Here is a 25841-nt window from a genome sequence, read left to right as displayed (position 1 = left end):
TATAAAGGATAATTAATACATACGGAGTTCCCGGATTGAATTCATTGTTTGAATAGGTTCCGGAGCTCTCCTGTATTGTTTCAGATTCACTGAATTTCCTCTCATATAAAGGAAAGGAGCAAAGCGACCTTGTTTACTGTGTTTGAAGGATTGAATGAATAAGGGAATAGAGGTGAATGAGCTCTCGTGTCAACCACTGACCTTGTTCAAGAATAACGAACCATAACTAAAGGGAATAAAGAGAGGCTCCGGTTCAGTCTCATTAATCTTTCCTTCTTGGGGTTCCATCTCAGTCATTGAAAGAATAGATTCCAGCCGGAGTTCAAGAAGGGACAAGTTCAGTAGTTAAGTCTCATGAGTCTTTCTTCTTCTTTTCTTTACTCGACTGTAAAGCTAATTTGCTTCTAACCCCTGAATTTCTTCCTTCCGTCCTGTTCTGTCGAATTCCTCTTTCCTCTCCTGTAAAGTGAAGTAGCTCTTTGTTTACTCTCCCAAATTGAATGAATAAGGGAAATAGGGGAAGGTCATGTAATATCGTAGAGGTTCTGGTTCTGGATTGAATAAATGGACTCTCCTGTCAGCTAATTCATCTTGAGTAGAGTGTTTATAGTGAAAGAAAGGAACAAATCCAGAATATATAGGAAAAGGCAATGGAAGGTTCTTATCTATCATCCAGCCGCTTTACCCAAGAAAGAGTGAAAGAAGAATAGTCCAGGTTTGAGATTGAGTCTTTGCTACTAATTCATTGATTCTTGTCTTGCCTGATTCTCATCCTTAATAATTAATTACCTCTAGCCAAAAATATCCCTCAAAATAGACAGAAGATAGAATTTTCTAATTCATGGTCTTTACAGTCTCATTCAGAAAGAAATAGGGGAAAGAGCTTGGCCTTGTTCGTTGTTCGTTCAGTAGCTCTTGAATCAGAATAAGGTCATATCGGGGCCGAAAGTAGCGAAGGGAAGGGGCAGGGTTCAATAGCTAATTAATTCATTTAACTCTCCTTTAAAGGATCATGATTCGTTTCGTCTTCACTCTCCCTAAATTTCTTCTTTCACAGTAAAGTCGAATGAATGAATAAGGAGTCTTGCCTTCCTGGTCCAGAGAATGAATCTTGAATTGGATTCGGAAAGAAAAGAGATAGTTCAACCAACCCTTGTTTACGAGGTTCAGGAGAAGGAATCTTTCGTAGAGACTCTACCTTCTTTCTCTATCGGTTACGGTTCAGGATAATTCATGTTTGTTTCTTCCTCTTTCCCTTCTTGCATTCTCGTCAGGTTCAGTAGCTCAACAATGAGACTGACAATGAATAGGTTCAAGTTTATGAGCTTCTCTTTCTTTTGAAGTTCAATCTGGTTCATGAGTTCAGAATCATTAATAGGAGTCAGTATGGAGAGGAGTGAAAGAAGGTTCCGCCGGTTCAGGTTCTTCAAATAGCGCTTTACTGTTCAATCAGGTTCAGGTTTGAGCTCTCGTCTTGACTTCCTTAATGAAAGAACGAAAGAAGGTGAACAATTATTCTAGTCTAGTTTCTTACAGGAGAGGAGAGTCAAAGAGTGAAAAGAGAAAGAGAAGTTCAAGAATAAATAGGTGAAGGAAAGAACATCAGGTTCCGGTTCAGGAGTCAGTAGGGAGAGGTGAATGAGTTTACAGTGAATAAATAGGGAATATCGTCAAAGGTTCAGGAGTGAAAGAAGGTTCCGACAATGGAATGGAAGTTTACCGAGTGTAGGAATAGTTCAAGAGTGAAAGAGGGTGAAGGTTCAGAAGATTCTTGCATGAATTTACTCGACTCTCAAGTGAGGAGAATAGGGGTTCAAGAGTAAGTAGAGAAGCAGATAGTTTACGAGGGTCGAAGACGCGAGACAAAGGAGAGGAGCGAAGCAACTCGACTCAGAGAGGAGAGGAGAGGAGCGATGAGACACGAATAGTTAGGCGAATGAGCGAAGCGGCTCAACCAATAAATAAATAGAGGAGCGAAGACATGAAACAAACAGTTCAAGAAGGGGGAGCCGAAAGAGTAGAGGTTCAGCAGAATGAATAAGAAAGGTGCGAAGCAGCTTCACAAGAAGACGAGAGGAGTAAAGTAAGTAGGTAGAGAAGTTCAATCGAATTAAAGGTTTAGGTAATATGAGGGAAGGAAGAAGCCACGAGAACGAGTTACATCACCTAAAAAATAGGGAGAGGTTAGGTAGTTTAGTCGAATAACGAACATAGAAAGGAATAGAGGTTAATGAGTTTTCTGTTCCAGAAGCGAAGGTAGTAATAATCTAATATAGAAGGGGCTGGTTCAGCATCTTCTCTTTCTTTTTCAGTTTAATCTGGTACTGGATTTCATGAATTGACTCTTTTGTAATCTTCAATCAATTCCTTCTTTAAGGAAAGGAATAGAGGTGAAGAAGAATAGTTCGTCATGAATTAACTCTCCTGTAATCTTCAATCAATTCCTTCTCTAAGGGAAGGAATAGAGGTGAAGAAGAATAGTTCGTCCAGTTTACCCTGTTCACTCTCTTTCAGTAGCTAATCCATTATAAGGTTAAGGTTCCCATACTCTCCCTCCTGGCAAGTCAAATTAATCTTTCATTTCTCCCCTCCCTTCAATCAATTCTCTTGTAATGCAACTAATTCATTGGCTCGACAGTAAAGAAAGGAATATCTTCTTCTTTCATTTTGGTCAGGTTCAGGTCAGAGAATAGATAGAGGTGAACGAGAGAATAGGAATTGAGAACTCTCATGAATAGTGAGTTGAGTCTTAGTTTAGAGAGAAGTCGAGGTGAAGTAGCGAAGGTCATATAGGTTCAGTTAGGGGCAGGAGTGAAAGCAAGTAAGAAAGAAAAAGTTGTTCAGTCTCTCTCTGGACTTCCAATGTAATTACCTCATACATGGCCCTAAACATAGGGAGAGGTGATTGAGCTGATCATCCTGTTGCTTTACCGAGTGAAAGAATAATGTTTGAATAACTAACCATAACTGCATAAGGAGTTGAGGATCATGCGGCTTGAGTGAAGTCTCTTTCCTTTCGACAATGAATAGGTGAAAGAATAAGCTTTACCCCGAGAGTTCAATGACAGAAAAAATAGGGAAGGAATAGAATAAAAGAGTCAAGCAGATTAATTAGTAATAGTCCTATTCTGGCTGACGAATCTTTCTTTAGTCTTGACTCGGTTGTCACAGTAGCTCTTGTCTTGCTTGATGAGTCTCACCTCACTGTAAACTCTCATTCATACATAAGGAGTCTTTGTTTACAACTCAATAAATGGATGATGAAAGATCTCTCTCTTCTTTAATGATTATTTCCTTGTTATTAACTCTTAATTGTCCTTACTCTCATCTGATTTAAGGAAGAAAAAGAGGAAGGGGGAGAGGAAGCAGTGAGAACGAGTTTACTACTGTTCAATAGGAAAGGAAAAGAAACAGCTTTATAGGGGAAAGAGCAGTTCAAGAATCAAAATAGTTGGGTGCTTGGCTGATGAAATACTCCGAATGACCAGAGTTCCTAACCCTTGAGATGAGGTCAAGGGAATTGATAGGGAAATGTACGTGCATGCACTTGGAGTCATTTCAGATGCGATTAAAAAGCCTTCCTTTTACAGCAGAGAGACTACTACATATACTAAGATGCGAATAGATATGCAGAAGATCTTCTTCAGTTAGAGGTTAAGTAGTTTATCAAGAGGAAGATGCCAATAGAGATAAGGTTGGAAGTTAGAAGGGAAGAAGCGAAGATGAAGAATAAGGAGAGAGAGAGAATTGACTCGCCAGTAATGTAATGCCTTTTAAGAGTAGCCAAGACGAGGTGATTCAGTTCAGGCAGGAGAAAGACTACTACTATCTATTTACCTCATTCAAGAAGGCAAGGGAATAGTAGAGTGTCAAGTTTCTTCCTCTTTTCTTACAGTTCCAGAAGAGAAGGGACAGGGGTAAGACAGGAGTTTACCCCCTTCAATCTAGGAAGGGAATAGGAATAGAGGTGAACGGGCAGTAGTTCTGTCTCATTAATCTCTCATTCATAACATAAAGAGTTTCGGCTTTCAAACACTGTCAAGCTGCTAACTCCTTCATTGATTCAAAGACTGTAAACCCTCTTTAATAGTTCATCTACTTTCTTTTTCACTCTTTTACTGTGAAGACCATGAATGAATTTTGTCTATCTTTCCCTTATTTTGAGGGCTATAGGTAATGTTGTATTAAGTCAAGAAGAAAGGAAAGAAAGATTAGCTCATTAACCTCTCCAACTCGGTTTCACTATTCCATTGCTCTCACTGGAACCTATCCTTTCCAGTTCTAGAATCAATATAGCTGCTTTGAAAGACGAAAGAAAGTAAGACAAGACAATATTCATTCTCCGGGGAACCCCTATTACCAAACAAACTCCTATAATTACCGAGTGAAAGAAAAGAGCTACTGAATATGCTTTACCGCCGGCCGAGTTCAATCAATCCATAGGACAAAGAAAGTCAATGCTGAATTTAATCCCATACCATAGAGATGAGAAATCTTGATCTGATTCTTTCGTTCTCTTCTTCTATTCCTTCTCAATTCCGATTCTTTAGTTTCCTCTTCTCCTGTAAGAAAGATTCGTTAGACTGACCGAACTTCACTCCTTCCCCTTTGCCTTTGACTCTAGATACCTGACCAAAGACCTACTCGTTCAATCAAATAGTGAACCCCAAACCTATTCATTGTCGATCTCTTCTCTTGATCCTCTCCATTCGGTCTCATTCTCCTTTGACTAATTAAACAAGGTAAATAGAATAGGTGTTTTCATCCCTGTCCTTCTTGAAGAAAGACTCACCAGGAATTCCCCGCCAAACAGTGTGCAGTTCTTGGGAGTTATTCAAGAATGAGAGTATGAACTGTGTAAGTCAAGACTCAACATTAATTATCTTGATTGAACAAGGTAAAGGTAAAAGAGACAAATATAAAGGAAAGAAAGATCATCTCCATCACCTGATTGAACAAGCAAGGTCAAGCTCCGTAACCCTATTCCATTGGTCTCAGTCTGTAGGTCTGTGTTTGTTCCTGAACCTGAAAGGAAAGACAAAACAAATTCAATCAAGATCAGCTACCTACCTTCTTGAACTAAATCAAGAACTAAGTTTAAGTCAGTTCTTTCACTCCTTCCCCAGAACCGTCACTTTCTTTACCTTTCTTTACAGTTCAATCAGGGTTCAGACTCAAGAAGAATTAGACTAAACTACTGAACCAGCCTCTGTCTGTCTCGTTGCTGCGCTCCTTAGCTGCTTTTCAAGACTCAACCAACAATCAGGGAGACTCCTGATTCATTAGACTTCTCCTACGGATTCCTTTGGATAAGAAAATCCTGCTGACGTCATTGAACAGTAAACTCTTCTCCTCTTCGTCTTCGCTCCTGAACTACTGATATTGAACGAACCTCTCTCTATTCTTCTATGGATTCTTATTCTTTCTCCGGAACTTTAAGTAAAGACTAAGGATGGATGCATTCTCCTTCCCTACTTCACCTTTACCGCTAAACTATCATTAGGTCAAGCTCCTTCTCCTATGTTCTTTCTTCTGTTCGCTACTAACCAACTAGATTCAGATTTAACTGTTCTTGATCCCTTGAACTTGGGTTTCTTTCGCTCTCTCTGTAACATAGGTAGGCTTGCTGGCTTCTCTTCGATTCCTGATTGAACTAAGCGAAATAGTTCTTATTCTTTCTCCTTCCCCTTTATTATTTTATTACTTGAGCTCTTGAATGAAACCCTTCTTTCTGGATTTCACTCTTGAACTGCTCATGAGCCTGCCCCCGAACCTATATGACCTGTGAGCTACTAAACTTGTTCCTTCTTTTTCACTCTGGAACTCGACTGTAAACAATGACTCCTCTCCGTTTAGAGCCATTTTTTAGTAGAGGTAATTACATTGGAAGGAAAGAAGGGAATGGAATTGTTTGTGTTGTGATCCGTAACCTGATTTCACTGTCAACTCTGTGCTGGCAGGCTATGACTTCTTTGCTCGGGGTCAAAATAGAATAATAGGTTACTTGCTTCTGTCCTTCGTGTCCTTTCCAGTCTCGTTCATCTCGCTACTTAACTTACTCCATGAGTAACCCTATTCAGTGAAAGAGGAAAAGAGAGTGAGAGTACGTAACCCTGCCTGCATTGAACTGAATTCGACTTAACTATTGAACCTGACCCGGAACAAAGCCGAAACAAATCATTAGACTTTAAGTAAGGACCATTGATTAGGAATTGTCTACTTTCCTTGTAAATAAAAAGGCCTGATTGAACTATTCAAAGACTAATCCTATTGATTCCTTATTGATGTAGGAGGTAAACAAAGAAGACTGAACCTCAAACCTGCCCCTGGCTTACCGTATTACCTGACCTTTAGTCAAGACTCGAAAAAGATGAATTCATTCTCCTTTATGGGGAGAGTCACTCTGCATTGGACTTCATTCTTCGGTTCCTTCACTCGCATATTCAATCTTTACTTGCTTTCACTCTTGAACAAGGGAACTAGGCAAGCTGGATGAGAAGAAGGTCAAGCTCCAGAGCCTATATTATTCTTTAATTTCTCTTGCTTGATCCTTTTCTTTCTTTTACTTTAGTGCCTATAAGAAAGATGAATTTCGGGTTCGCTCAATCACTTGTCCCTTTTGAACAAAGTAAGTAAAGCGTTCGGATAGAAGGTCAAGCTCCTACATCTTTTGGAACAGTAAACTCCTGGACTACTACTACTACTATTACTGATTAACCTTCTGGTTTCTCTCTCTCCCCCTCACCTCGGCTAGCTGATTGTGATCTTTTTACGAGGGTTGGGTAAAGCGTCTTGTCTTCTTCCTTCTTTCTTTAAATTATTCATTCTATGGGTCTCTTTTCTTGAACAAGGTTAGTCAATACAAAAGCAGAATTATCCTCTACAGTTCTAGAATCAATGAATTAGTAGCTTTACAGTGGAGCTACTTACTCCGGAAATGAATGAAATCCTCTTCTCTTGGTTCAATCGAGTCTTATTGGTTCTTTCTCCCCTCTTAAACATAGTCAAATTACCGTTTTATATAGTATAGCTTATAGCTGCTATTATAGGAATATGTAATAGTAAGAAAATCAGGCTATTAGCTGCATGCATCTTCCGTCGTCCTATTCTTCTTGAACTAGGGTTTAACTTTAAACAAGGGGTAAAGCGTCTTCTTCCTTCATCTTCTTTCACAGTACGAAGAAACCAAAAAAACTCTCCTCCCTATATTACTTTCCCTAAGCGCACCTTGCTCCTTCCCCTCGGGCTTATTACTATGACTTCTTTATTCCAAGGTAAAGCTCTGTCAGTTTGTTTGCTTCTATCAGAAGGTAAATAGATTCAGTAGCTCTTCGGGAAAGGCAAAACTCAAGATGAAAGTTCCCCAACTCTGGATCCTCTGCCTTCTTGTCCCTATTTCTTCATTTCATGGTAAACTCATTCAGTGATTGATTGTTTACCTCATTCCCTTCTTTCTTCACTCAGTACAAGGTAAACTAATTCATTGACTCACTCTCCCGAAACCTATATGAGAGAGAGTTTACAGGGTAGGTCGGCCGATTCTTCTTTGCAGGAGGTAAATCTCTTTTATTTCTTTTCCTATTTCTTATTCTTCTTCTCTTTCTCTTGAACCGGAACCTATATGAGAGAGTTTACAAGGGGGGTAGGCCGATTCTTCTTTGCAGGAGGTAAAGACCTCTCTTTTCTTTCTTTAGCTTTTCTTTACTGTAAGGGTTCTGCTGGAGCAAGCTTGCTTCGTTCGATAGTGATAGTAAATCCAAGGGAATTGGTAAGGTAATACTTGGTCTTGGTCTTTGCATATTTGTTTGGCAGGGCGAGTCACTTGAGTGAACCCAACGGTGGTTTTTTTTCCTTCCTTGTCTTATTGAACCAGTGTATGCCCATTCCTCCTTTCTTTGATGACTCCCCCAGTGGATAAAGAATTTGTTGCCGATGTGGATTGAAGGGGATAGATATAGATCCTTTCGCCTATCCGAAGTGTTGAAAAGAGTAAATGATTGAAAGAAGAGAAAAAGAAGCGACTAAATCGTAACCTCTGTGTCCCTCTCCTATCCTATACAGTGAATGAAAGATATTAAATGAATTAGCAGCTTTTCCAGACTCAAGCGAAAAAGAGCTAGCTACTACACCTTCGCCTTCTTTAACTTCTCTTTCTCCTCACTTACTCCAGAACAGGAATGAAATACGGGAGACAAGACAAAGACTCCTTCTCCTCTTCCAGCTCCTTCCTATTTATTCTGTAACTGTAAACCCCTTACCTTTTGACTCTACGATCTTACCTAACCTTTCTTCTTACTTCCTTCATAGGGTTTGTTTCGGTTGAGTAAGTAGCTGGCTGAGGAGAGAATTTAATTGACTCAATCAACTGTAAAGAAAGGATCAGAATTAGAATCATTTAGTTAGTAGGTAGCTGAAGAAGGAAGAATCAAAGAATCAGACAAAAGACAATTCACCAAACCCTACTACTATTTACCTTAAGTTATTGAAGGAGGTCAACAAGGGAAAGCTTAAACGAATCATTAGACTGATCCTATTTCTTTCACTAATTCGACTGACTCAACCTTAAATCTTTGACTGATCTCGGTCTCTTCTCTTTGACTGTAAGAAAGATGAATGTGAGACTTCCTCTAGCTAGGCTTCGTTCAATGATCTCCTTGATTGATGAACTAACTCGCTCTAATCCTTGATTTCACTCTTTGTTTTACTACTCTTCTGCCCACTGTAATGGCATACGATTCATTCCCCTATTCCTTCATCTCATTAACCTATTCTAATTGAATAGACTTTCTTGTAACCTTATGACCTTGCTGACCCTGCCTCTTCACCAAAATTAGAATTACCTGAAGTTCGTGTTCTTTCCTATCTGTAAACTAAGACTCTTTTTCTGTATGAGTTATTATAAGGAAGTGATTGTTCACCTCTGCCTTCTTTCACTCTTGCTCAAGCAATGGAAATAGGCTGGGTTGGATGATCCGCTCCTTCCCCTTGGCTTCTTGATCTTCTCCTTCACTCCTTGCTTACTTTCACTCTTTACTTTAGGACCATGAATTAAAAAAAAGCTATCTTTCCATTATTTTTTTTGATAAAATGTTATCCTCTCCCTATTTTTTTTTTTTTTTTTTGGCTAAAATGTAGTGGAGGTAACTACTTAACTATTAAGTCAATCCTCCCGATTCATTCTTTGATTCTTGAACTGTAAAAGAGAAATACTCCTTCCTTACTTATTCATTCTCTTCTTAATAACTACTTAACCTTCCCATATTCATTCTTTCTTTCACTCTTTACTTTAGGACCATGAATTAAAAAAAAGCTATCTTTCCATTATTTTTTTTGATAAAATGTTATCCTCTCCCTATTTTTTTTTTTTTTTTTTGGCTAAAATGTAGTGGAGGTAATTAATTAACTATTAAGTCAATCCTCCCGATTCATTCTTTGATTCTTGAACTGTAAAAGAGAAATACTCCTTCCTTACTTATTCATTCTCTTCTTAATAACTACTTAACCTTCCCCTATTCATTCTTTTTTTCACTTCTTTTATTCTTTCTCCTGAACTACTCAATAACTTAACTTGTCTTATGCCTATTTCTTTCTTTCTTCTTTAACTGGAAACTTGGTAAACTCTTTAAACTTTCCAGAGTCGGTAAAGGATATTCTTTCTTCGGGCGGAACCTGAATCTGATTTGACTCATTCACCTCGTAACCAAGGCAAGGGTTTAACTATTAACTATTTTAGAAGGAGGTAAAGCTATTTTACGGTCTCTTTCTTTCCCCTTATTCTCTTCCTATGAAATCTGTCACCTCTATTCCTTCCCTTCGCTACTTCCCCTTCCCCGTAACCTTCTTTCTTTCAGGGTAAGCTTAGAAACTGAAAGAGAAGTTCAATCACTTCTACTTCTATTTATTCTTGAACAGTAAACTAGGGCGAGAGTTTACGACTGGACTGTCCCTTCTTTCTTTGACTCCTCTACAACAAGGTCTCGTGGCTAAGCCTATTCACCTGAACCAGGTAACCCTATTCAGTCAGTCAAAGAGGAAGTGTTTGACACGAGAGCTCATTCACCTCTATTCCTTGACCTTAATGAAGGAGGGAAAACACTCTCTTTTCTTGAACAAGGTAAAGCTAGAGAAGAAGATATTCCTTTACCAATTCTAAATCATCAGAGAAAGACAAGATGCATTCTCTGGGGAACCTATAATGACGTTGTTGCCTTATTGAAGGAGTTAGCTGCTTTTCAAGACTCAACCAACAGGGGACAAGATTCTTTCTCCTATACCTTCTTCAAACACGAGGTAAACTAATGAATTGACTTTACTTTCTCCTCTCTCTAATTTCATTGTCAAAGAAGACTCTCGATTCCTTCTTTGTAACCTTTTCCTCTATTACTGGATTGGCAGGGTAAGCTGGCCAGGCTGATTCATTCTACTTCTCTTTCTCTTTTCTTTATCTGGACTATTACTGTTGAACCTCGGTAAATGGATAGGCAAGCTGAGAAGAGGGTCTTGATCCTGAACCGTAACCTAACTGATTGAACTTGAACGATTAGCTGATGAACCTAAATCTATTTCGTATGGTCTCATTTCATTGCTTTGCTCCTTCACCTGACGAGAATGAAAGGAAAGAAGGTAAAGGAAAGAGAAATAGAATCAACAAACACATATTATCCTGTACTTTAGAGAATGAAAGAAAGAAGAAGAAACCAAAAAGAGAAAGTCGAACCAACCCCCTTTTAACCCTTTTCCTTCCTCTGCCTGAACTGTCAAAGAGAAGGAACTACTCTACATTCTCCTTTTTTTTTTCTATTTATTCAATCAATCAAACAAGGACTCTTTCTTTCACACTCACTATGTAACCTCAATCAATCACTACTGACCCTCCAGCCAGCTTCTGTTCTAATTCATGATCTTTAACTACGGATACTAAACCTGCCTACCCTGCCCCTCTCTCTCCTCTCCCCTTTACAGTCTCGCCGCTTCGCTTCGAGTCGAGCTGCTTGCTTTGTTTGCTTGGCCCCTTTTCCTTTCTTTTACTCTTTCTACCTGTAAGAAAAATGTATTCTCTGCTGCCTGCCTTCTTTGACTGTTCGTTCTCCCTATGTATTCTTTCTAATGGACTTGACTGGACTCTCCTCTCTCTCTTGTAAACTCATTAACCTTTTCCTTCAAAGAAAGACTCTTTGCTTGCCTTGCCTTGTTCTCGCATATTCTATTCATTCTCCTAAACTAACTCCGTAACCTTTCTTTATAAAAGAGAGGGAGAGTAGCATTCTCCTTGCACTCCGTACGTAACCTAACCTATCCTAATAGCCCCTTTTACTTACTGTTGGAAATCCTAAAGCCAGATGTGAAACTGAACGAACTTCACACCTGCTCCTGACCTACTCTACCCCTTTATCTTTCTTCTCTTTTACTATTCTAGAAGGTAGAGGAAAGCCGAAACTCAGAATTCCTAAACTACTGAACGACTGACTATTCTATCCGAGTTTACAGTCTTTGTTTGTTTAAGGGGAGACTCTCTCTCAAGCTCCTACTGATTGAACTCCGTAAACTCAATCACCTATTTATTCTTTCTCCTTTTGCTACTTACTTACTTTGACTGATTGAATGAGGTAAAACAATTCAATTGCCTTTTCTTTTCCTCTATGCTATGACCTTCCCTTATTTAGAATTGGGTAAATGGGGTTCTTTCCGTCCGTCCTGTCTTGGCCTGTTCCATATGTCTCATTGCTGTGCTCCTCTTTCTTTATTCCTGAATGAGACTGAACTACTGAACGTATTGATTCTATTGCCTGCTGAACCTTAACTTAACCTCTATGCTATTATTTATTTATTACTTGATTACCTGACCTTGTCGAGCTAGCTTTGTTTTTCTTTGTTTTATTCCCTGATTGACCTGTAAAAGATCAATACTCTCGATTTATTCTCTTCCCTGTCAAAGATCACTACTCAAGATAGATTCGAGTTCACTTAAAGTAAATCTGAAACATGAATGAGAGTGAACTTGAAGTAAATCCTCAAGAAGAATCAATTCGAGTTCACTGTCAGTTAATCCGAAAGATGAATGGGACTTAACTTAAAGTAAATCCTCACTATTCTTTCATTCTTTCTTTCTTTTTCTCTTCTCCTTCCTTAACTCTTGAACCAGGTAATTTGTAAGTTAATCATCAACTGCTTATTCATTCGACTGAATCTCTCCAACTAGGCTTGGCTGATCTTACCTCCGGAACTTATTGATTCAAAGACTAGGTAGTAAAGCATATTCAATTAATTCGTTCTCTTCTCGAGTTCGTTATTCAATTCGGAATTATAAACAAAGCAAAGACTAAAGATTGATTCTCCTTCTTTCCCAAGGTAAAAGCCAAAGAGAAAGCCGAAAACCTGAAACCCTTATTCCTTCTTTCACTCGGTAGTAAAGCAATTCAATTGCCTTTTCCTTCTTTAACTCTCTTTGACTCTCTTCCTCAGTACTTACTCATTCAACTTTTCCGATCGATATTACCTTCCTTTTACCTATTTATTCACTGTAACAAAAGACTGACGATGAATAATAGTTTGTTTACGAACTAAACTCCTCTTCTTGAACGGTAACTAAGCCGAAAGATTAATGATCTTGATTGTGAACTCGGTAAAGCTATTCCATTGCCTTCACTGAACTTCTCCCGGATTGAACTGTAAAAAAAGAAGAAGAAAGATTAGAACAAGACATATGGCCAGCCGGTCTCTCTCTCATCTCTTCTTTCCTGAGCTTTCTTTAACTCCTTCCTCTTCAAAGATTCTTTCAGAAGGTCAAGCGCTATTTGATGAGAACCTTTTCTGATATTCCCTTTCAAAGACTGTAAACAAAGTCGAACCTCAATCGTCATTAATATATAAATCAAGATATGAATTAGTAGTGATTGAATTCATTCTATGGTTTCACATGAGAAACCAGTACGAATATAACCTACATGTCCAATTGAACTATGAGCTAGAGGTCTTTTGACTTTTGTTTGGGCCATGGCGGCCAGTGCTCCTATGATCAAAGAAGCAATGCTGCAGAAAAAGAAGATTTGTTGCAATGTAACTCCATAGGAACCATAAATAGAAAGACGTGAAATATTAGCAAAAATAGAGATTTTAGGCGCAATAGAAATGAATGTTGTAACCTGGGTGGATGAACCCTCATAGATATCAGGTACCCACATATATAGAGTCAAAAGAGATATGGAGTCTGAAGGGTAGGGGGTTTTTCTTTGGGGCATGAGAGATGGAATAGATAGGGCCCCACAAGTTGAGAATTCACCTCTGTGGAATTCACACAAAAGGGAACGAGGAATGATCAACGAAAAAAGTGCTCTCTAAACCGAACGTGAAAGTTGTTTTCCATCAGATGGCTCTTTCCGTAACTCCACTCTCGACTTGGATTATATATTCAAAAAGGTCCGCTCTCTTTCAGCTTGACTTCTGCTGCATTACCTTCTTCCTTCAATCAAAGAGTTACTTCAACTGCTTATGCTTTACTTACCTTACCTCATGAAAGAATAGTGAAACCCGAGGGAAATCAAGTCAGCCAGGTACTATCAGAAAAGCTGAATGAGTCAGTTAAGTAGTCAAAGTAGTTCAGGATAATTCATAAGGATCAAGAATATGCTTTTTGCGGCTTTCCCTTGTTCAAGACATGGTGAAATCAGTCAAAGAATCAATAGGTAGGTTCCCCGCAGGTTCTTGAGTCTTTCTTTACAGTTAAAGAATCTAAAGTTATTGAGTAGAAGGAATCTTTCTTCAATCAGTCCAGGGATGAAAACATCTATTCTATATTACCGAGGGAAATCCGTCAAAGAGAGGTGAATAAGTCAGTAAAGAGGGAGAGGACAAAGATAAGAGACCGAAGGGAAAAAGGAGTTGTTATCGAAGAAGCTGTAGAAGAGCACCACTACGATTCAGGTTCAGGTTTCACTCTTTGATAGAACGAACTAATCTGTAGCTAATGAACTGACTCTTTCTTGAACTGTAAAGAAAGGAGCTTTAATTGATTTACTCAACTGTAAAGGTAAAGTAGGGTCAGGAGAATTATTCCTAAATTTGCTTCTCCCTGAATTTATTCAATCACTACTGGAGAATTCATCTTTAGTTTTGTCTTTCAAAGTTGCTAATTCATTTCTTCTTCATTCATTTGATTGACTGGAAAGTTAGGGTCATATCGGGGTGTAGATCAGGTAAAATAATAGATAGAAGCTAAGGTTATGGAGCGAAGCAAGCTGCTCGACCAATAGAAAGACATAGGGACAGGAGAGAAGCAGATAGTTGTACAGGTTTCGTATTCAAGATCATTAATGATATGGAAAATCAACCCAAGGGAAAGTATGGAACGGATTACCTTGATGATCAAGATCAAGAGTAAAGAAAACTCGTTTCTAAACTCGTGATTCGAATCACTCCACAAGAGGTTTGATCAATACCACTTGAATGACTCTACATGCAAGTTCTAAACACAAGAATTTGCAAAGAAAGTTTAGCTCTCAACAAAGCTAAAATAGAAATTCTATTCTTAATTCTAACATCTGATGTCTAATCAAAGAAAAGAAGGCTTTATATAGCCCTTACAACCTTAACCTATGGATATATAACTCCCAAATTAAATGGGGTAGTAAATGAAAAATACCCATAACCTCCATATTAAAATGGCTAGTTAATGGTGAAATATACTAACCTATGTGGGTTACAATATAACCTTAACTCCTATATTTAAAACTAGCTTAAATATGACAAACAAATATTTAAACTTTAATTAAATAATGCAATTAATAAAATGTGCTTATTGACTCATCCTTGGACTAGTTTCATAAATTCAGTGGAGTTCATTAAATGCAACTTAAAGTGCATTTAATTCATCTCTTTCTTGAAGCTCAACTTTGCACAACATATAAGGGAGGTCTTCAGCGTCTTCTAGAATTTCCTTTGATGAGCTCACCATAGCTTGAATATAACTGTATAAGGTTTGTTGTAGCTTCTTAGCTCTCGTCCTTGTAATTGGACCTTCAGGTATGGAAATTCCTTGGTCGTAGTTCATATCATTCTCCCCCTCTTGAAAAAGATTCTTCCTCGAATCAAAGCCATCACCTACATCAAAAGAACTCAAATCAACAACATTAAAAGTTGTACTAACACCATACTTACCTGGTAAATCAATTTTATAAGCATTGTCGTTGATACGCTCAAGAACTTGAAAAGGTCCATCTCCTCGTGGTAAAAGCTTAGATTTTCTTTGAGTAGGAAATCTTTCTTTTCAGAAATGCACCCAAACCCAATCTCCTGGCTTAAAGATGACAAACTTACGTCCTTTATTAATTCGGGTGGCAACATTTGAATTTTGTTTCTCAATTTGTTCTTTCACTTGCTTGTGCAGTTTATGAACAAACTCAACCTTGGCATTTGCATCAAAATTCACAAACTCTTTTGACGATATGGGTAACAAGTCAAGGGGGGTGAAAGGATTAAAGCCATAAACAATTTCAAAAGATGTGCATTTAGTAGTGCTATGAACAACCCTATTATATGTAAATTCTATAAAGGGAAAACAATCCTCCCAAGTCTTAAGATTCTTATCAATAATAGCCCTAAGCATAGTAGTCATGGTTCTGTTAACAACTTCAGTTTGTCCATCCGTTTGAGGATGACAAGTAGTTGAATATATTAGCTTAGTTCCTAACTTACCCCATAAAACACGCCAAAAGTGGCTTAAAAATTTTACATCACGATCACTAACGATGCTTTTAGGAATGCCATGCAATCGTACAACTTCCCTAAAGAACATGTCTGCAATATGTTTTGCATCATCAGTTTTGTGACAAGGAATAAAATGAGCCATTTTACTAAATCGATCAACCACAACAAAGATGCTATCATAACCTTTCCTAGTCCTAGGTAAACCTAAAACAAAATCCATTCATATATCAATCCAAGGACCATTAGGAACCGGTAATGGGGAGTATAAACCATGTGGTTGAAGCCTAGACTTAGCTTGTTTACATTCTATGCAACGAGCACAAACTTTATGAACATCATGTCTCATTTTAGGCCAAAAAAAAAATGTTCAGAGAGCATATCATAAGTTTTAGAAACTCCATGGTGTGCCATTAAACCACCTCCATGAGCTTCCCTCACAAGTAGCTCATGGATGGAACAAGATGGTATGCAAAGTTTGCCTTTTCGGAACAAAAATCAATCTAACAACAAGTAATTATCCACAATGAGTCCTTTTTCACAAGATTCAACAAAAGGAGCAAAGAACATGTCATGTTGATACAAATCCTTTATGTGTTCAAAACCCAACAACCTAGCATTCAAAGTATTGAGGAGGACATACCTTCGTGATAATGCATCTACAACAATGTTCTCCTTACCTTGTTTATATTTTATGACATAAGGGAATGTTTCAATAAATTCTAACCACTTAGCATGTCGTCTGTTGAGTTTATTTTGTACTCTCAAATGCTTTAAACTTTCATGATCCGTATGAATAATGAACTCCTTAGGCCAAAGATAATGTTGCCAGGTTTGCAATGCACGAACCAAAGCATAAAGCTCTTTGTCATAAGTTGGATACCTCAAAGATGCACCAGTCAACTTCTCACTAAAGAACATTAAAGGTCTTTGATTTTGCATTAATACAGCACCTATCCCTACTCCACTAGCATCACATTCAATTTCAAAAGTAGACTCAAAATTAGGTAATGTAAGCAAGGGAGCAGAACTCAATTTTTCTTTCAAAGTATTAAAAGAAAGTTCTTGATCTTTTTCCCATATAAAGGATACATTTTTCTTAACAAGTTCATTCAAGGGTGAAGCAATTGTACTAAAATTCTTAATAAACCTATGGTAGAAACTTGCAAGACCATGAAAACTTCTTACCTCACTTATATTTTTAGGTGTAGGCCAATCTTTTATAGCCTTCACTTTCTCCTCGTCAACCTCAACACTATTAGATGAAACTACAAACCCAAGAAAGTTAACTTTTTCCATGCAAAAGCTACATTTCTTTAAATTTACGTACAAACATTTGTTTCTTAAAGTAGTCAAAACATTGCGTACATGGGTAATATGATCATCTAAAGATTTAGAGTAAACAAGGATGTCATCAAAATAAACAACCACAAACTTACCTAAGTATTATCGTAAGACATGGTTCATTAGTCTCATGAATGTACTAGGTGCATTAGTTAATCCAAAAGGCATAACCAACCATTCATAAAGACCATACTTGGTTTTAAAAGCTGTTTTCCACTCATCCCCAATATGCATGCGAATTTGATGATAACCCGAATTTAAATCAATCTTAGTAAAAAGACTACATCCATGCAATTCATCAAGCATATCATCTAATCTAGGAATTGGATGCCTATACTTTATAGTTATCTTGTTTATAGCCCTACAATCAACACACATACGCCAAGAACCATCTTTCTTAGGTACAAGAATAACTCGAACAGAACAAGGACTCAAACTTTCACGTACATACCCTTTAGCAAGGAGTTCACTTACTTGCCTTTGTATCTCTTCAGCCTCCTTTGGATTAGTCCTATAAGCTGGTCGGTTTGGAATGGGCGCGCCAGGAATGAAGTCAATCTTGTATTCAATCCCTCTGAGTGGTGGCAAACTACTAGGCTTCTCCTCGGAAAATAAATCTTCAAACTCTTGCAAAAGCACAACAAAATCACTAGGCAAAGAAGGGTTAAGCATGTTAGTAAAGTAACAAGATCCCTTGCACATAAGTACAAGAATAGTCTGGTTAGAGATCAAAACATTCCTAGCCTCACTTGATCTAACATACAAGCTTACTGATTTGGCTTTTCTCTCTTTTTTTTCTCTAGGCTAAGTGTTACTCTCTTGCTTTTCCCTCAAGCTCTTTTTTTCACTTGATTCTTTTTCAATCTCTGCTTTTGTATCAGCCTCTTGCCTTTTCTTTTCAAGTTTGCAATGATCAATAAATACATCTTTTGGAGACAATGGAATAAGAGTAGTTTTTCTACCGTTGTGAGTAAAAGAGTATCGATTTGCATACCCATCATACATTACCCGACGATCAAACTTCCAAGGCCTCCCCAGTAGTAAATCTCCAACATGCATGGATACAACATCACATAAAACATCATCAACATATTTTCCAATAGTAAAGGAAACAAGATTTTGTTGAGTTACCCGTACTTCCCCACAATCATTCAACCATTGAAGCTTGTAGGGTCTTGGATGTGGTTGTCTTTAAATTAAGTCTTTTGACCAGAATAGAACTCACAACATTGGTGCAACTACCGCTATCAATTACAACACTACAAGGTACAGATTGAACAAGACACCGAGTTTGAAACAAGTTCTCCCTTTGGTCTAGGTCGTCCTCCTTAATGTGGGTGTTTAGAGCTCGTCGAGTAACCAAAGATATATGTGTAGGGTCCTCTTCACTAAACTTCTCACTCTCATCAGTTTCCTCATTTATGTTGTCATGTGCCTCGTCATCCGTAACAATTGCTCCCTCCTTGATGGTCATAATTCTTGCATTTGGGCAATCTCTACTATAGTGTCCTACCCCTTGACATCTCCAACACTTTAAATCTCTATTTCGAACATTAGACTTTTCTACTTTTTGTTTCCCTGTTCTAGAACTCTCCCCTTTCTCAAATTTAGCTTGAGGCTTCTCATTAATCTCTTGATTTCTATGCGTATAATCAATGTTCTTACTATCCCTTTTCCATGTAGAAGTAGAATTGGGAAAAGTTTTAGAAGAATATCGTTGAGACCTTCGTTGGATTTGCCTCTCGATCTTAATTACAATGTGCAACAACTCCTCAATATTAGAATAAGGCTGTAAATCAGTCTTGTCCGCAATCTCTGTGTTTAACCCATTAAGAAACCGCGCCATGAGAGCCTCCATGTCCTCATCGAGTTCAAGTCGATCCATCAATGTATCCATCTCCTTGTAATAATCCTCCACAGATTTGCATCCTTGTTTCAATGCTTGAAGCTTTTGCGCCATGTCCCGGTGAAAATATTGTGGAACAAAACGCTTCCTCATGGACTCTTTGAACTCGACCCATGAATTAATTGGTGCTTCAAGATTTCTTCTCCTACTTGACATCAATTTATCCCACCAAATTTGAGCATATTGTTTGAATTGAGCAATGCATAACAGTACCTTCTTTTCATCACTAAAATTATGACAGCTGAACACCGACTCCACCGTTTTCTCCCATTGAAGGTACTCCTCTGGATCGGTTTTTCCATAAAACATGGGAAGTTTTAATTTGATGCTCCCCACGTTACGATCAATTCTATCATCATAAGAAACTCGTTGTTGTAAATTATGATACCTTCTTCCATGGTCTCTCCCTTGCATCAAGCCATGACCAACCACATGTGGATTATCCTCGTGGTGATCAGAATTTTCGCCCTCATATGTATCGGTTGAGGGCGTAGGTAGTGGAATCCTCTGTCGAGCTTGATTTTGAATCTCCAATCTACCTATTCGATCAGTCAACTCTTCTATTCCTCGAATTAGTCTTTCCATGGTTCGTTGTTGGGCTTCTCTCAATCGTGCATCAGTAATGTCAGTATTGTCCTCTAGATTTTCCATGCTACAAAAAAAAAGGACCTCACAAGCGCTCCCTCACGTGTATTCACTCGTAAATGTAGTTCACTCGTGTTTAGCACTCAACACTCGAATCAATGTGTCACTCCCTTACAAACTCACCCTCACAATTGAGCACACACAAATCACACTCCAAAAAACAAATTGGGATGTGAGACAAGCTATGTTATAGAGCTAAGTGCAATTCAAAGTGAATAGACAGCACACTCAAGACATACACAAGGGTATTGAAGGAGCAATCCGAATAACGACAAAGAAACGAATTAAAGAAAGAAAATGATTAAGGACTAATGTAGACGTAGTAACATTGAGAGTTACATATAATAATCAAGAGGAAAAAAAAAGACATGTAACATCAATATGCTTTCTTTCTTTCAATAGTTTTTTTTGTTTTCCCTCTGATTGGCAAAATATAATCAATTTATCAACAAGAAAATTTATTTAGAAGATCTTAAAGAACAAAGTGTTAATAAGATCCAGATCTAACACTTTAAAGAACATAAGATTTTTTTTTTTNGAAAAAAAAAAAGTGTTGATAAGATCCAGATCTAACACTCTAAAGAACATAAGATTTTTTTTTTTGTTATATATTTTTGTGATAGAACATGAACATTCTACACAAACTGAGAAAAAAAATTATAAGAGAATTAAAAGAGATAAGCACAATGAAACATATATTCGATCTTGAGCCTGAAGCTCTGATACCAAATGATATGGAAAATCAACCCAAGGGAAAGTATGGAACGGATTACCTTGATGATCAAGATCAAGAGTAAAGAAAACTCGTTTCTAAACTCGTGATTCGAATCACTCCACAAGAGGTTTGATCAATACCACTTGAATGACTCTACATGCAAGTTCTAAATACAAGAATTTGCAAAGAAAGTTTAGCTCTCAACAAAACTAAAATAGAAATTCTATTCTTAATTCCAACATCTGATGTCTAATCAAAGAAAAGAAGGCTTTATATAGCCCTTACAACCTTAACCTATGGATATATAACTCCCAAATTAAATGGGGTAGTAAATGAAAAATACCCATAACCTCCATATTAAAATGGCTAGTTAATGGTGGAATATACTAACCTATGTGGGTTACAATATAACCTTAACTCCTATATTTAAAACTAGCTTAAATATGACAAACAAATATTTAAACTTTAATTAAATAATGCAATTAATAAAATGTGCTTATTGACTCATCCTTGGACTAGTTTCATAAATTCAGTGGAGTTCATTAAATGCAACTTAAAGTGCATTTAATTCATCTCTTTCTTGAAGCTCAACTTTGCACAACATATAAGGGAGGTCTTCAGCGTCTTCTAGAATTTCCTTTGATGAGCTCACCATATCTTGAATATAACTGTATAAGGTTTGTTGTAGTTTCTTAGCTCTCGTCCTTGTAATTGGACCTTCAGGTATGGAAATTCCTTGGTCGTGGTTCATATCAATTAATCTTTAGAGTGTGTACTGGTCAATTAGGGAATAAAACAAACAATGCTAAAGCTAGAAAGGCAAGGTAAGGTCAGTCATATATATTGGAAAAGGTTACGTACGAAGTGTTTAAAGGGACAAGTCATTGAGTTCAGAAGTAATAGTCCTGTTCCACCGAATGAATCTTGTCTTGCTTTCTATTACAGGATTGAATGAATAAGCTAAATAGGAGAAGTAGCTAATGAATTGACTTTATAGGAATATATCTGATTCTATGTCTTCTTCTTCCATTATCTTCATTTACCAAAGCAGCAAATCCTTCTTCAGGGTCAGGTAATACAATATCTATTGGTTCAGGTCAGGAAGTAGCTCAGTCAGGTCATATCACAAGGAAGGAAGTAAAGAAGAGAAGAGACCTACAGAAAACAAAAAAAAGAGAACATAGGCTCAGGGAAAGTAATATCAAAGAAGCTAAGGTGATTGAGCTTCTCTTTCATTTTCTTCGTCGGTTACAGTCTTTGAAGGAAATCTGATTCTTCTTCTTTGCTTCTTTACTGAGTGAAAGAAGAATCGACCAGTTTACCCTTCAGGTTCAGGCAATGAAATTGTTCAACCTTGTTCATGAGGTTCAGGGGATATAGTTAAGTCGAATTCATCCCTTTTCTTACAGTTAAAGAAAGAGGAGCGCAGCAACGAGACCGATAGGTTTAGTAGCTCTTTTTTGGTTTCTTCTTCTTTTACCGTTCTGATAGAGTCAAAAAATAGTGAAATCAGGGAAAACATCCCTAAAAATAGGGAGAGGATAGAATTTCTTTATTCTTGGTCTTTACAGAAGTTCAATCAATAGAAGCTTGATCTTTAGTTTCCCTGTTGAGTCTTAACTTGAAACACTTCCTCCCTTTTTTCTTTGTTCCTGTTCCAGAGTGCAAGGAGAATTCTTGTTGAGTCTTGACTGACTGTTCCAAATCTAAAATGTTTCATTTCGTCTTTCCTTCTGTATTACCTAAAAAATGAAACCAGTCCTCTAGTACCAACTAAATAAGAAATGGTCTTTACAAATCAAACATGTTTCATTTCATTCTCCCTATAACTGTCAAGTTTCATTCTTCTTTCTTGTCTGTCTTGCTTTCATCTCCTTTCTTTCATGAATTGACTTTCATCTACTTACCTTGTTCCATCTGGGAGTTCTCGTTCAGGGGCAGGATCAAGAAGTCGGCCGAGGGGAAGGGTTTCATTCAGTAGCTCAAGTTCAGGAGTAAAGGAGTTTACTGAGTGGGACAGGTTCCGGAGTGAAGGAAGTAGCTCAGGGCATATATATCGTATAAGGAGGGAAGCGAATCATTCGCTGCTCTTTCTTCTCTTCATTTACAGTTCCGGAAGGGAATGCAAAGGAAATGGAATTGCGAGACTCGAAGAGAAGCGGGGAAGGCTTTCTCTTGCTTTTGGCTTGATTGACATCCTGTTCCGGATTGAACTGTAAGGGATGGGTTCCGAAGAAAGAAATAAATAGGTAGGTTCCGGAGAAAGAAGAAATAGGAGAGAAATTCGTTCATTCGCTTCTCTTTCTTGACTTCAAGTTACAGTTCATCAACTAATCAAATTTTTTTCTTGCACTCTATCTTCGTCTTCTGACTTTGACTCTCCACTCACCCATTATATTGGTTGAACAATTCCATTTACTTCAAACACTTACAGCGCTGTCTTCTTCTTTGTTTACAATTCAATTAGGTTCAGGGGAAGGGGCGAAGGGTTGAGGTTGAGTCTGAAAAAGATGTTAAGGAGTGACATCCGTAGGATAAGGATAAAGAATAAATGGGTGGTTCGGGTTCATTCGCTTCTCTTTCTTTCGTTCCGGGGAAGGTTTTCTCTTTCGGATTTCATTCCTGTTCTGGAGCTCGACTGTAAACTAATCTTTTGTCTTTCCTGTACCTGAATTGATACAAACACTGTAGTAAAGGGTCCGGTTCAGGATTTCATTCATTGTTTGAATAAGTTCCCCGAATTGAATGAATTGAAAGAATAGGGTTAGGTTCAGTAGCTCTCAGTTAAGGAAATTGAATCCTGAGACTGTAGTAAAGGATTTGAAATGGAATTGCTTTACCTCCTTCCGGTAATAGAGTAGAGTATAAGGTATAAGGTTCTGGTTCTAGGGAAGTAGCTCGACGAGACTGTAAAGGAGAGGATCGGGGAAGGGTTTCTCTTGCTTGAGTCTTGACTTCCGGTTCACACTACTCTTATTCATAAGTAGTAGAGTCAAAGGGGAAGGAGTAAGTAGCTCGACAATAAAGCAGATGAATAAGGAGTTTATTGAGTGTTTACTGTTCCAGAATAAATAGGTATAGGACCAAAGACGCTCGACTAATAGTTTACGAGGTTCAGGAGCCAGAGTTTAGCCTAGTTCGATAAGTGAGTGGGATCAGTCTAATGAAGAAAGAGTCTTTGTCTTGACTCCCTTCTTTCTATCTCTTATCTGTGATTTACTCCCCAGCAACTAATTCATTGATTCTGTTTCTGTAAAGGTGATTTGATTGAGCTCAGGGCGGGCATATCAGTTCCAGAGCTAAGGGAATGGAATTGTGTGAAGCTTTGATTCGTTTACAGTCTTTGAAGGTTCAGGAGCGAAGCTGTTCAACCGACATGTGAAGGGGAAGTAGTTCAACCCTTGTTTACTGTTCAAGAAAGAAAAGCAAAGAGACCGGCCATATGCCCTGTTCCGGAGAGAAGCTGAGGAATCAGATAAAGAACCAAACAAACACCTATTCGTTCTATTTACCTTGTTCAATAAGGGAAGGGAAAGAAAAGAGACCGTAACGGATAGGAAAAGGTGTAGGAGTGAACTCGAATGACTCTTTCGTCTTATCTTGAAAAACAGCTAAGGAGCGAAGCGAACATCCTTTCATTGATTATCGAACTGTAATCATTCATCTAGCTTGAGTATTTCTCTTTTACAGTTCAACCACCCGAGTTCAGGGACAAGTGATTTAGTTTTGGAGCCGAAGTGAAAGCAAGGTTCAGGAGTGAAGATGCAAGACCATAAGGATAAAGTAAAGGATAGAAGCAGATGCAAACATACCGAGTTCAAGAGTGAAAGAAGGCAGAGCCAATGGAATTGCGAGACCATAAAGTAAAGGACAGACGATTCACCTATTTAACTACCGAGTTTTTAAAGGAAAAGGTTCAGTAGTTCAGGAGAATGCAGAGAGAGTCAAGTCAATGAATTAGTTTACTGAGTGTTTGAGTGAAAGAAGGTGTAGGAGAAAGAATCTTGTCTCCCAGATTGTTGGTTTCGGCTTTCAAAGCAGCTAACTTCTTCAATAAGGCAAGGGCACATAGGTTCCCAAGAGAATGAATCTTGTCTTTCTCTTATGATTTCGAATTGTAAAGGAATATCTTTCTTCTTCTTCTACTAGCTTGACCTTGTGAAAGGGTGAAAGAAAAGAGAGTGCTTTACCTCCTGAAATAAGGAGTAGGAATAGAGGTTCATGAGCTCTCGTGTCAACCACTTCCTCTTTGACTAACTTCATAGGGTGTAGTGGTGAAGGTGAATGGGCGAAGCCATGAGACCAAGTTGTAGAGGGGCAGAGGCGAAGACCTGAGACCTGTAGGGCAAAGATGCAAAGACACGAGAAGAGTTTACGAGATTCAGGATTTCATAGGAACAAAATAAGGGGAAGAGACTATAAAATAGCTTTATCGAGTTCTCGAATAGTTAAACCCTTGTTGAAGAGGTTCATGTGTCAAATTAGGTTCAGGTTCATGTGTCAAACCCTTGTTAAACCCTTCTTTTCTTACGGTTCAATCAGCAGGGAGAGAGAGTCAATTCATTTCATATTCTTTCCTGAGGTTATAGTGAATAGCATGGGGAGAGGAAAGATCAGAGACCGTAAAATAGCTTTCCCTGATTCTTCTCATCCAGCCTATGTAAAAGAGTTAAATGACCTAAAAAATCGGGAATATCGGTTCCTCAGGGAATGAATCTTGTTTGAGTCTTCTTCCTTCTTTCTTTGTGCCTGTTATGGAGGGTAAGTCGCTCTCCTGTTAAGCAGCTAACTCCTGAAATAAGGCAATGGAAGCCACTTTACCTCCTTTCGTTCATATCTGGCGGGGCCAGAAGTTGCTCAAGGCTAGAAAGGCAAGGTCAGGGAAGAAATAATGTATAAGTAGCTCTCCTGTCCTGTTTCGGATGGAAAAGGGATAATTTCTCTTGTCTCCCTGATAGTTGGTTGAGTCTTGAAAAGCAGCTAAGGAGCGAAGGAGCTCTCCTCAAAAAGGGGAGGAGTTTACTGTTCAATCAGTAGGAGTAGAGTCTTTCCTGTCCCTGAATTTATTCAAAGACTGTAAAGTAAAGATCCAGTGAAGGATTGAATGAATTGAAAGAATAGGTGTAGGATTGAATGAATTGAAAGAGTAGTAGGGTATGGTGAAGTAGCTCTCGGTTTAGGAAATTGAATTGCACCCCTCGAAGACGATCGGAGTCCTAGTTCAAGAAGTACAATGCAGGGTTACTCTCACTCTCTTTATCTCACTCTCTCCCTTCTTTCTTTGTGCCACTGAAGGGACTATCGTTAAGAAAAGGGGAAGTCGCTGATCTTTCTCTTTGTTTACAGTCGAGTAAAAGAGTGAAAGCAAGAAAAGAGCTTCTCATCCAACTTACCTAGTTTAACCCGAGTGTTTGAATAACTCACAATCACTTCCTGAGAATAACTCACAATCACTGACGAGAATATCGTCAATTAACCAGTGAATGAGCGTGTCAACCACTAACCTTGTTCAAGAATAAATAGGTGTAGGAG

The 25841-nt window shown here is 38.2% G+C and overlaps 1 long non-coding RNA gene across 1 annotated transcript; it reads left to right on the top strand.

Annotated features, from left to right (window-relative positions):
- The first annotated feature begins 1227 nt into the window (after window positions 1-1227).
- On the top strand, window positions 1228-24148 carry LOC111473238. The gene is made up of 3 exons (XR_002715610.1): window positions 1228-1239; window positions 2378-2390; window positions 24067-24148. It is a non-coding gene; the product is annotated as an uncharacterized LOC111473238 (long non-coding RNA).
- Window positions 24149-25841: the final 1693 nt, after the last annotated feature.

This window comes from Cucurbita maxima, unplaced genomic scaffold (assembly GCF_002738345.1).
Source record: "Cucurbita maxima cultivar Rimu unplaced genomic scaffold, Cmax_1.0 Cma_Scf00109, whole genome shotgun sequence".
In the NCBI taxonomy this organism is placed as follows: domain Eukaryota; kingdom Viridiplantae; phylum Streptophyta; class Magnoliopsida; order Cucurbitales; family Cucurbitaceae; genus Cucurbita; species Cucurbita maxima.
This window is presented reverse-complemented; position numbering and strand designations above follow the sequence as displayed.